The sequence below is a fragment of the Protopterus annectens genome, chromosome 11.part0 (assembly GCF_019279795.1).
Source record: "Protopterus annectens isolate FY-2018-M chromosome 11.part0, PAN1.0, whole genome shotgun sequence".
NCBI lineage: Eukaryota > Metazoa > Chordata > Ceratodontiformes > Protopteridae > Protopterus > Protopterus annectens.
In genome coordinates this window covers 592,368,224-592,381,524 of record NC_056745.1, presented here as the reverse complement: position 1 = coordinate 592,381,524, position 13,301 = coordinate 592,368,224, and positions in this window count along the sequence as shown.

The following is a 13,301-nucleotide window of genomic DNA, read 5'->3' as shown; positions in this document are numbered from 1 at the left end:
AAAACCATATCATGTCAGAGATTATGGATGCAGGAGCAGGATGCATGATGCCATTGTCCCTGTCAGCCTTGGATACACATATGAAGCTATGGAGCCATGCACTACTACTGCTTTACCTTTGTGAAGACATTCTGATCCTGTGTAGACATTCCTCCTTGTACTCTGATGGTTACCTGTTTATTGTACCCCTTTAGCCACAGGTGTGTCCAAAATATCCAGAATCTGACACAAACAGTTCTATGAGACACTGTTCGTTTTGTAAGTATACAGCCATTACAAAATCAGCCAACCTAATCTCACAACATAATGTGCTTTACTCAGTACAACCACCAGCAGACAACATCTTCAGTGAGCAGTACAAGTAACATGTGAAAGGCAACAGTTGATTAAAGGACTATAAAGCAGTTTAGGTAGTCACCCTGTGCATCAGATACATAGCTTCATTTCCCTGAATCGATGACAAGGATGACAGGGATGTGGCACAGGTATCATCACTTGTACAGGGTGTCGTGTGGTGGTGCAGGTGGCCAAGGCTGACCCACTAGGTTGGCCACCATGTGTGTGAGTCAGTAAGGGAAGCAGGCAAGATGGACTATGGAATGTGATGTGTGTGTCTGCAGGTGACCTGATTGTGACAAGTGGTGTGTGAGTGTTGTATGAACACAGTCAAGCTCACTGCTAGCCTAAGTTGACTATGTTGGACAGCTTTGAACCTTGCATGGGAGAGCTGACAGTTCACCATCTCTGCCCATGAACACGGGAACTGCTTCTGCCAGGAGTTGCACTGGCACTTCCATGCCCAAGGTCAGAAGTAGCCCCACTACCTGAGGGTGACTGCTGTCTGCTGGGAATGTGTCCTCCACAGGAATGCCCAGGACCAGGAGCCCATGACCTGTCACATCTTGGTATGGACAGCACACTCACCTCTGGGGCACTAGATGTTGTGCCACTATGGTAGCATTAGTGAGCATGGCCACTTTGACTCTCAGCTGATGTAGTTGCTGAACTACTTCCATGGGTCCAATGCTCAACTCCAACCAGACATTCCATCAAATACAATGACTGTTCCAAGACAGATAATCTGCTATCTCTCTCAGATCACTGTCTTTCCACTGAGTCAGTCAGCCAATTGAGGGTATCAGCAATGTGGTGGAGGCAGTCAAGGATGTCAGACTGTGTTGCAACCATAACCCTGACCATTCATCTGGAGATTCTTTCAGAACATGCCTGTGCCACCATGATGGCCCTAAACATATGCCAAGTGACACATGATGGGACATCTGCAACAGGTACTGGAAGGACAGCAAGCCTCCTATGAGCACCCTTATCAATCCGCCTGTGTGGAACCTTTCCATCTCTTTGGATATGGCCAGTATCAATGCTCACTGCAGTCATAGTATCCATATTTTCCTGTTCAATGTCCCCATCCTCTGACTGTCCAATATCTGTGGCCTCAGGGGACTGATTGTGTGTAGGCATACTGACTGTATGGTTATAATGAGGGCAGAAGGGGATGTCAACCTCTGTGATAGATTCTGCCCTTGCAACCCCCCCCCCCCCACCGTGTCTCACTTTGGCCAACATCATCATCAGAGTCTGACGAGACACTGACATCAGGTTATGAGGGGGACAGAGACCAATCCTCCTGGTCACCTGTGATAAAAATGGAAAAGCGGTACATTAGTACATGCACTACTATGCCCTATAGTACTATCTTGAAATGTTTGTCAAGTTGTATACAATGCTGTCAGCATTACAGACTTGTCTAACCCCCACCCTCATATACCAGGACACGAGGACATTACTTTCAAAAAAGTCTGTAGTTATTTGTAAATAATAAGCTCTTTATTCAAGAATGTCATGAGGAGCAGTGATGTACACTGCTGACATTTGTCAACACTCTGCACAGTTGACAAATGAGGCAATCTGAACTGTCCTACACATACTGCAAATCTATCAGTGTGGTCACAACTACAAGGCATAGGTATGATTGTAAACTGTGTTCCATTGGTAAAACTCTGTGAGATTGGCAATCATGCAGACAGTACATCAATCCAGCCAGCAGGCCTGGGATGACACTTTAGCAGGTACAATGTTCTCAGTCTACATCTTTATTACAACAGTGTTATGCTTACCAGGAACAGGATCACAGCCATGTATGATTCCTGACAGTCCTGTGAAAAAAATTAAGGGACAGGTAATGTTAACAGCAACCCATGTTGCACTATGACAGGTTAATATGTCCACAGCTCTCACATTTACAGTACATACTATGTTACTTGGTATGTAGGTCACAGTCTAGGCATCAGATTCACACTGCAACTAACTTCCTCTACTCCCCCCCAAAAAAATACCTGCCAACCACATAAAAGTATGTAGAGCATAAAACACTGAATGCTACAGTATTCCAATGCTTATCCAACTAAGCATACTTGGACGCTCCTCTTGTATGGAAACAGTGGCACCCACATCCATAACATACCATGTGATGGATGCCGGGGAGCTGTCCTGTGTTCCTAGGTTCACCAGGAATTCCTTTGTGGCTAACAGTGGTTGTTCCACTGCAGGCCATCAACTGGTGACACTATGATCCTTGGGCACATCTGCTGCTCTTCTGCAGGTGGAATTTATCATATCTGTGGCACAATGTTGAACCTGCTTGTATATCCTGCTCTGTTGCCCAATGTCATTCACATTGGAACAAGGTCAGCCCACAATGCTGTCCACTCTTCCCTGTTTGTCCTTCTCCTGGACAACAGGAGTTGGTGATGCTGATGTAGGGCATCCAGGATAACTTCATTTTTGGCCTCTGTAAAAAGGCCCTGGCATCTTGGATACATATCTCCTGAAAGACAACAAAATGGGAACATATGTCAGGATCACATATGCGGCAGTATAATATGTAGAGATACAGCAATAATAGTAATGACTGCTAGGTTACACATCTTACATTTGACACCATGTAAACATAGTAAAGATGTGGATGTGAATCAGATAGTGATAGCACTCATCTATCCCTGCTTGTGCCATGACAGATACTGTTGTATGGTCACAGAATCAACACAAATGTCCATTAAGTTGTGGCCATATGTGTAACCCCCCACTTGTAATTTGTAAAACAAGCAGTCCCACACAAATAGCAATGTAGTATTACCACCTCTATCAACATGAAATTCCTAGGAGAGTTGTATACCTATTTAACAGAGAGCGTTCTTCCCAGACTGTACACTAGTTCCTCTGTAGGTGTAACCCATCTGCAGTCAATGACATGTCAGAAGTACAGTTCCACACAAGGCTTACTGATGTAATCACCATTTCCCCTAATTTTATGAATAAATATGTAGCATGTTGGAAATAAAATGGTTACACACCTGATGGAGTACAATACTCCTCTGTTGAACGATACCGATATATAGATGCTGTGACAATGAGTTGACCATAAAAAGTAACTCTCATGCACAAAACTTCCCCTAGCTAGCTGTTTGCCTTTTTAGCATGGTTCTGTATTAGGGAGTGATTGCCTCAGAACCAATCTGTGCTTCTAAACTGTAAATCGCAGCCATCACATCTGCTATACATTATAATCAACCAGTCCCATGCAACCACTGAACAAGATGTTAGGCCTCAATGTACTCATTTCTCTATGCTGGGTTTGGAAATAGTGGGGGACAGATCTTACATCACTGCAGAGAGGATTTCTGTAGCAGCTATTACTTATATACAAATGTGTGTGCGACAGGCTGGGGCTGAAGGTGATACTGCAGGCAATAGGCATAAGCAGAAAGGCTAAACACTTTGCAGGACGACAAGCTGTAAGAGTAAGTGTGGGAACTGTGGCAGCCTTGTTTTATAGGCAGAGCCAGACTATGTGTAGCCATCCCACTTGGAAGCAAGGTATGTGTGTCAGGTGAGTGTGTCAGCCAACAGTATCAGTAAGACAATGCAAGCCCAAATGCTTGTTGTGTCCTACAAAACAGGTAGGTGTACATTAACCATGATGTCAGGCAGGTTGACAACTGCCAGATCACATGTTATGCTATGGTATTCCCCTGCTGAGTGTGCACTGGCAACCCTTGCACCTAGCTCAACTGCCATATATGCCTGTTACTTGTTCATCTGTAGTTGTCTGTGATATCACCAGCAAAACATTGTGGGCTGCGGTATGACATTACTGGGGCAAAATTTCAGTACACACTTCAACATCCAGTGAGAATGTAGCCTACTGCATTACCAGTTGCACCATGAGTAGGATGAGAGTGGTCCTATCTGTGCGCCCCTGCCCTCTGTAATATAGATGCAGATATTCCAACTGTATTGCTTTGGGTGGATAAATAGATGATAAAACAAACATATCACACTTTTCGATACTGATGGTCACGTACATGTATTTTTGTTGGTAGATGCAGTTGTGCTTGTACCAAGCACCATGTGTACCAAAAAGTTATTCTTTCAAAGTATTTTATAGACTGAGCTGCAGAGTCACTGTTATGGCAGGTGAATTCTTACATATTGTAGTTATCATTCCACAGTTATCTGCTGTTAAATACCACACTTACATGTATTAGTTTGTGCATGGCTTTAGAGTGCTGTATTTACATAAAAGAGTCCGAGTTAACATTCTATTTTCTGTTACTGCTTTATCAAGTATGTTCTTACATGTTGTAGACATAACTGTAGGGTTACCTGCTATCAGATACCTCAATTATGTCTAAAGTAATGTATGTGTCTTTATAGTGATATATTTGTGTACTAGAGTGCTAATTGCAGTACTATTTTTCCCTGAATCCTTTAGCTGATTTGCACGGTGTGGTATTTAAATATGCTTAATGGGGAACTACAGCATTACTATGTTTTGCTTAAAACAGGTGCTTTTTTTCACAGCTATGTGGCTTGCCAGGATGATCAACTTTTCTCCTGGTGCAAGGGTCATCGGTTCAAAATAGCATGCGACCGTGTTTCAGCAGAGCTTAGCAATCTGCAAACAAGAATAGACATTGATCATGTTTAAGCAGTTCTTAGCATCATGCAGCTTTTCCAAATGTAACCATTTTTTGTATTAAACCGCCCTTTAGGTCACCTCACACATTTTCACAGCATGAAATTTAAAAAGGTATGACTACTCAGGTCTCAAACCCAGGAACTACTATACTTTAGGCTGTGAATCAACCTATTTAGCTACTTGGATAGTGAAAGAGTCAGTATACCTTCACATATACTGCTAAGGTACCTGCTAGCATTCCCGAGCACTCTGCCACGCCGCAGAAACGGACATTAAAAAAAAAATACTTTCAACAAATTAATTACATCCAGTTGCTATTTTTAAATGTCTGGCAGGTGTTAGCTGTGTATGGATAAGAACAGCTCAGCACCGCTAAGCATTGTGCTGCTCTGAGAGCAAACAGATATTTAAAAAAAAATTTTAATTCAAACATATTTATACAAAAGCAGAGTACATTGCAAGAATTATTATCCTGTACATAGGAACTGTCCAGGAATTTCCTGGACAATCTACAACTACAGGACAGCCTCTACACTACTTCTCATATGGATTCAATATCTTTGTTACTGTGATTAACCTGCATGGTGCGCTGCCGAGAAGGAACTGTGGCGGTGTACACAGGTACATTCCATGAAGGCTCTACACGGAGCCTGCACAGATTTTATTGAATCCTGGGGACAGTCAATGCTTCATAATCGACCTATTAAAATGTGTCAATATCGACTTTAAACAAGGTAACAAGAGTGGTGATTGCCCTAATACACTCATAAGGTTTACTGGAAGAGAAAGTACAATCACAGAAGAGATTCTTGCTGTGCAAGAAGGGCAGGGACTTTCACATTTAGTAGTCACATCAGTATGCAGAAGACATAGTAACAGCAGTGCAGGCTCAGATGAGAACAAGTTCAGACTTCTAGTACAGCAGGTCTAGCAAATCTAAAATACATTGCACAGAATTTCTTTGCAAATGGTAATCCAGAATGTTTTTTTTTTCAACATAGCCTGCAAAATTTAATTAAGGAAAGGTAGACAGGAAAACCATCTGGCAACTCTTACAATGACTTAACAAAATATTTTCTTTTGGAGTTAAGGCAGCAACAAAGATCATGATTTACATGCTGGTTTAATTTAGGAAGTGATATCAGTCCATTTGAGGATGCTGTAGCTGAAGGACAGTCTGAGAATGTTGTGTACCTGGAGGACAATATGCTAAACAAGCAGTGTTTTGCTGATGGAATGATATCCACTAGCCCAAATCCCATTTCTAGTGTCTTCAGCATGTTAGTTTTAGTCCCACTATTTCCTCAGGAAACCCAGGTCACTTCTAAAGCAGCATGGAAAGTGTGATGCATATCACAATCCATTGTCTCTCCTGATAAAGAAAGCCAAAACAATAACAATAATAATAATAATAATAATAATGTGCTCTTAGCAGTGCGAATCAGGAACACAGAATAGAAATAAATTACTTCTACCTACAAAAGTAAAATAAAAAAATTAGAAATAATTAAAAACAGTTTTAGCTGACATTAAGAAAAATGTGGGCAAATAGTTTTAATCCTAAAAGTGCTCAATTAAGCATTTACACTTGTTTTTTTTTATTTCCCACTGCTATCAACTAATATTGTTTCATTGTTTTAGTTAACTACAAACATATTTCAAAAAGAGTTTTGAATGGTCACTAATGTGTAACTAACGCATGTCAATATTATGGCACATATCCCAAGTTCAAGCTCAAGAGACATTGAGGAGCTCTCTGATTATGTAGCCCAGGCAGGTATGACCCTGACCTTGAGCAGTATCCTACCTTCACCTAGAATGATGCCACAATACAGTGATAAGATGATCAGTTTTAATAATTGGCTTAAATTTTGGTGTCATTCAAAGGGGATCCAATGTCTGTCTGCCTGGGATGACATGCTGGACAAGCCACGCTGCTTCGCAAGTGACGGCTTGCACCTGTCACCCCTAGGCTTCCGGATATTGGCAAAGGCTCTTGCCACCCCCATAGTGCTTCGCAAGGGACGGCGTGCACCTGTCACCCCTAGGCTTCCGGATATTGGCAAAGGCTCTTGCCACCCCCATTGTGCCTTTTTTAGGCAAGGCTCAAATTCTAAACCTACCACCCTAGAACACAAAAAAGGAAAAAAACTAAGGGTAATGCTGCTCAATGCCAGAAGTCTCAATCTCAAGATGCACGCACTCGAGGCCCTTCTCAGTATGGAGAACATCGATGTCTGTGCTGTGACAGAAACCTGGTTCAAGGCTCCTGAGAGCACCCCAGCACTATCAGGTTTCACCTCATATCATGCGTTCCAGCCCCAAAATCCGGACAACACCAAGAAAGGAGGGGAGGTGTCCATAGTCATAAAGGACACCCACACCTCAAGGTTGGTGGCAACGCATGATGCATCGGAGACCATCCAGGTGCAATTAACCATAGGCAAGACTGCTCTGCAATTTGTAGCATGTTACAGGCCACCCTCTCAAACTCAGGAACCTCACATGGCCATCCTGAAAACATTGGAGGGGATAAATGTATCTCCAAACACCATCATATTAGGTGACTTCAACTACCCTAATATAGATTGGGAACACTACTCAAGCCCAAACCCTCTAGCCCAAAGGTTCCTGGAGTTCATAAACTCAAATGCCATGGAACAACTAGTCACCATCCCCACAAGAGGAGAAAACATACTTGATCTTATCATCACGAACATAGGATCACAATGTTCAACACCGGAAGTATACCCCTCACTGGTGAGATCAGATCATAAACTAATCTCGCTGGAGGTCCTCATCCCGCCCCCACCTGAAATAAAAAAGACCACAGTGAAAAACTTCTCAAAAGCCGACTTCACACTTCTAAAAACTAGTGTGGTCTCCTTTAAGGCCCCTGAGCCAGTGGTAAACATTACTCAAACCGCTGAATCACTTACAAATGCCTTCTACCAGCACCTACAGGACTGCATGGATCAGGCAATCCCAAACAAAACTAAGACTCTTTATACCAAAGGCAAGCGTCCAGTCTGGTGGACCCCAGCCATAAACAAGCTCTACAACAAAAGGAGGAAGCTACTACAAGATAGAGCAAAATCCTTGAAAGGTAAGACACCTTTGATCATTATAAGTAAAAAACTAAGAGCTCTCATAAAATCATCCAAGGCAAATTTTGAGAGACAAATCGCCAAGGACTCAAAAGACAATCATAAGGCCTTCTTTAGCTATGTTAGAAACCTAGGAGGAAACTCCCAGATATGCTCAGAATTAGTTCAAAATGATGTGAAGATTACCGAACCTACACACATTGCCAACATACTGGCTGACAGGTTCAGTGCAAACCCCAAAAGGAGAGATATCTATACCAGAGGATTGTAGCCCCCCAAACATCTCCAAAGCCCAGGTGAGAACTGCTCTCTCCAAGGCAAAAAACACAGCATCCATGGGACCGGATGGTGTCCCCAGCTGTGTGCTCCACGAACTCAATGAGGAATTAAACCCGCAGTTAGGACAGCTGTTTAATCTTAGCCTCACCTCAGGATACGTACCCAAGGAGTGGCGCATGGCGACTGTGGTTCCACTTCACAAGGGCGGTGCCTCCACCGACCCTGGAAATTACCGTCCCATTAGCTTGACAAGCCTTATCTGCAAAGCCATGGAGAGGATCATAATGGAACTCATAAATAAAGACATAGGGAACTTGCAGACTTTGGATCCAACCCAGTTTGGCTTTGTCAAAGGCAGATCATGCCTTTTAAACTTGGTTGACTTTTTCGAGACAGTCACCAAGGCCATTGATGAGGGAAAGGCAGTCCATACAACCTACCTCGACCTGGCAAAGGCCTTCGACACAATACCCCACTCGGGTATCATCGAAAAACTCATCAGCTTGAATGTAAACCCATACATCACAAGATGGGTTGCAAACTGGCTAAGTGACAGAACCCACAGGGTCAGAGTTGCTGGAGCCATGTCAGACTCAAAGCCTGTCACAAGTGGTGTCCCACAGGGCTCAGTCCTGGGTCCACTCTTGTTCGGCATCTACTTTTCTGAAGTACAAGCAAACACAGGAGGGTTATGGCTGACAAAGTTTGCAGATGACTGCAAACTGGGCCATAGTCGAAAACACATCTGACACAGATATCCTTCAGAAGGGCCTCACAGAAATGGATAACTGGTGCCAGAGCCATGGCCTAAAGTTAAACGCCAAGAAATGCATAGTCATACCCTTCGGGAAAAACAAGGTTACCCCTAGCTACCATATAGGTGGCAATCCACTGAGCACAGAAGAAGTCATCAGGGATCTGGGGACCCAGGTTGACAGTAGCCTTCGTTTGACACTCATGTTGCTAAAGTAGTTAGGAAAACCTTCTACATTGCCCACCTGATCATGAAGGGATTCACATCTAGATCAAGGGAGGTCATCGTCCCCTGTACTCATCACTCATTAGACCTATGATTGAGTACAATGCCCCATTCGGAATGTATCTGACCCGACACCTGCAGCAGCTGGAAAGGCCCCAAAAGTTCCTCACCAAAAGGATAAAGGGTCTCAAAATATGTCTTATTCTGCCCGACTGAAAGAACTCCAGCTCTATTCAGTCTCATACCGCTTGCTCAGAGGTGACCTGTGCCTGACATATAAGGCCATGTCAAACCCAGATTTGATGAATATGCTTCACCTCAAAAAATCTAGATCCCTCAGAACCACAAGGGCGGGAGACTTAAACCTTGACACGATTATTAATAGAACGTGCTGGAGGGACAGATTCATCACCCAGAGACTCCCTATGCTGTGGAACAAAATCCCGGTACATGTGAGGCAGAGCACCTCGCTGGCCTTGTTCAAAAGGAATCTTGACCAATGGATGGGAGATCGCAGATATACCTCAGGGATTACTTCAGTGTCACTGCTTGACAGAGGCACAGAAAAATAATAGGCATAGTTTTATTCAAACTAAAGGGGTGGCGAAAGCCACATAACTATGGGATAGGCTTATAAATGCCCTTGGGCAGATAGCCTAGTATGAACCTATGAACCTATGAACCTAAGCCACAGTTACAAATCAGCAACCTTTTGCTGTCAAACTCCAGTTTCCAAAATCTATTTGAAATGTTCATGCAAAAATATCAAGTTGTACCCCCCCTCTCTCTCTCTCTCTCTCTCTATATATATATATATATGTATAGTTTTTTAGCCCTATGTTTGTAAAGTATCGATAATGAAGTAGATATATATATATATATATATATATATATATATATATATACACACACACACACACACACACACACACACACATATATATATATATATATATATATATATATGTATCTATGACTTACCTGAGCTGATCCCACCAAAATGACATATACATATATATATATATATATATATATATATATATATATATATATACATGCACAGAAATACATATAAAACCAAAGAATTAAAAGGTCACACATTGAAACCATTCAGTAAAAACCGTTAAAAAGACACGGCCAAGCTAGACTCTTCACTTTGTAACACCTTAAACCTCCTGTGGTGGAGGCCTATAGAATATGTACAAATAAGTGTTTCAGTTACATGGCTGCCAAATGCCCATGACTTCTTAGGTCTTTATGGGTACATTTACGTCAATAATGCCAAACCCTAACTAACTGTACACGTCATGTTTTGGCCTTTTGCTGACCTTGTCAGTGTAGCATAACTGGATTATTTAGCTATCTATACTTTCGAAACATAGGGCTTAAAAACAATCCACTGTCCATAAACATTAGGATGCCTGCAAAGTATCCCAAATAACACAGAAACAAATGGTAAAAAGGCCATACAGTAATCAATTTGGCAAAAACTACAAGAAATGCCTAATCAAGCTAGAGTCTTCACTATGCAATACCATATACCTCCTGTAGTGGAGGCCCACCAGATATATGTAATTTACCCCTTATGGGCATACCAATGTTTCAACTATATGGCTTTTGAATGATAATTATGTTTTAGTTTTTCCTTTTTAATTCCTTATTGGAACATTCAGGCCTATAAATCCAAATCCAACTAGCTATACAAATGCTGCATTTCTATCTTTTCTGATCTTGACAGTATATCATAAATGGATTGTTTGGCTATACTTTAGAAACACAAAGTTTAAAACTCTCCATATATGTCAAGGAGTGAGGGGATGCAACCCCTCCACACACATACACACATATAAACTGATAGCATGCAGTGACTTGCCAGTTCTTGCAAATAAAATGATTTAAATGCGTAATAATAACTTTCACAGTTTGTTATTTCCTATGTTTAATCACTTTAAAACTAGTTTACTTTTCGTGCTCACATTATTGTGACTCAGGCTTTGAATACGTCACCCCAATCACAAATGAAAATATAATACATTGAGTATTTTTTTTCTTTTTTTAGTAAATCTTGGTGTTACAGTCAATAAATAAATACAAAAAAAAATCACCATTGCCATAAAGTATTCATGGAGACGCAAACTTGTTTGCAATAACAATTAAAAGACTAAGGGTTTTTGCCTGCCATAACCATAGGGCTACATCAGAGCAAAGTCAATCAAAAACACAAGTAATTTATATTCATTAAAAATCACATGACTAATATACAATTAACTGAAGTATTGAGCCAAAAACAATAAAACCAAGGTAAAAAAAAACTTTTTTCAGCTAACAGCTTGCTGCATAGTGATATAACCCACCAAAAACTCTACAATGGATTAAGGAATTTTTATTTATTTGTTACTTAGGCTTTAGTCACTGTCACTTAAATGGCAATTAGTTTTTATGTTTTCCCTTGGTTTTATCGTTGCTGGCTCAATACTTTAGTTAATTGTATATTTGTCATGTCACTATATAACCATGTGATTTTTAAGGAGTATAAATTGCAGGTGTTTTTGAGTGACTTTACTTTGTATAATTTATGCTTATGGCCATTTCCACTTGTGATTTCATCCCAGTCTGACACAAGAAAGACACACAGAATATAACTATCTTTGGAGGAGCAAGAATGCAGGAACTATTGCCAGATAGGATTTATATATCTTTGCATTTGTCTGCTCAGTTTATTTGGACACTATTGTTTTCCTACAGCAGCAACAATAGCAGCAAAATAAGGTAAACAGCAGCAAATGCAATAAAAAACAAAGACCAGGATCCCAAAATTTCAAATTTATTTCTCTCTGACGTCTCGACATACACTGCCTTCTTCCAGTACACAATTCATTCACATAAAACACTTGCTTTATATACATCACTAAATAAACAATGAAGCAATAAGGCAATCAATTAATACCATAAAATACTTAAAAGGCACTTCCTTTAAAGCAATACGTGACAATTAAAATCAACATTCATACCCTTAGGGAACAAAGTGTCAAACTTTAATATGTAAACTGCTTCTTTATAAAGAAGCTTATTCTTGCTAATGCTCTCACCCAAAAAGCCACAATCTATTTTGTCCAAAATAGTGGCTTGTAAACCACAAGTTTACCATGGGCTTCTAAAAAAGGTTGTGCCACTGAACTTTGTTCTTTTTTATTTACTATATCACGAACATGTTCTAATAACCTTGTTTTAAAAGCCCTTTTAGACTCCCCCACATAAAACTTATTGCAGGGACATCTGAGGGCATAAATAATGCCCTCAGTGTCACATCTATAATTCCCACGTACTTCAAATTTTTGACCATTTAGGAGTCCAAAATAAGGAACAATAAATTTACATACCTTGCATTTGCCACATCCTAATGTCCCTGTAGTGCTTGGTGATCCATATAAGATCTCCTTGGGTCTATAAAATCTAGATTTCACCAAAAAACTCTTAATATTATGGCCCAGTCTATAAGAAGCAACAGGTTTCTTAGGCATCCAAGCACAACCAACTTTTAGATTTGATAAAAACTGCCATTGTGCATTGTGCTTGTACAATATCAAGAAGCCTATTACTAAATCCACTATATGTGGTAACAAAATACAAATTGCATTCAGATTCAACATCAACTCTTCTGGGAACACCCTTCCATTTTCTATTGTTATTCCCTCTATACTCTTTATTAAATCTAGACCATATCGTGGTGATTAGGTCTTCACCATAACCTCGCTTTTCAAACATCCCAAAGGTATGTCCCATTTATCTTAAAAGATCCTGTTCATCACTGCATAGTCTAAAAAGACATATGAACTCCCCATAAGGTAAAGCATCAATCGTATGCCTGGGATGACAACTTGTTGCTTTCAAATAATGAATATCCCCTTGGAATTTCCTATGTACTTTCGTAGCTAGT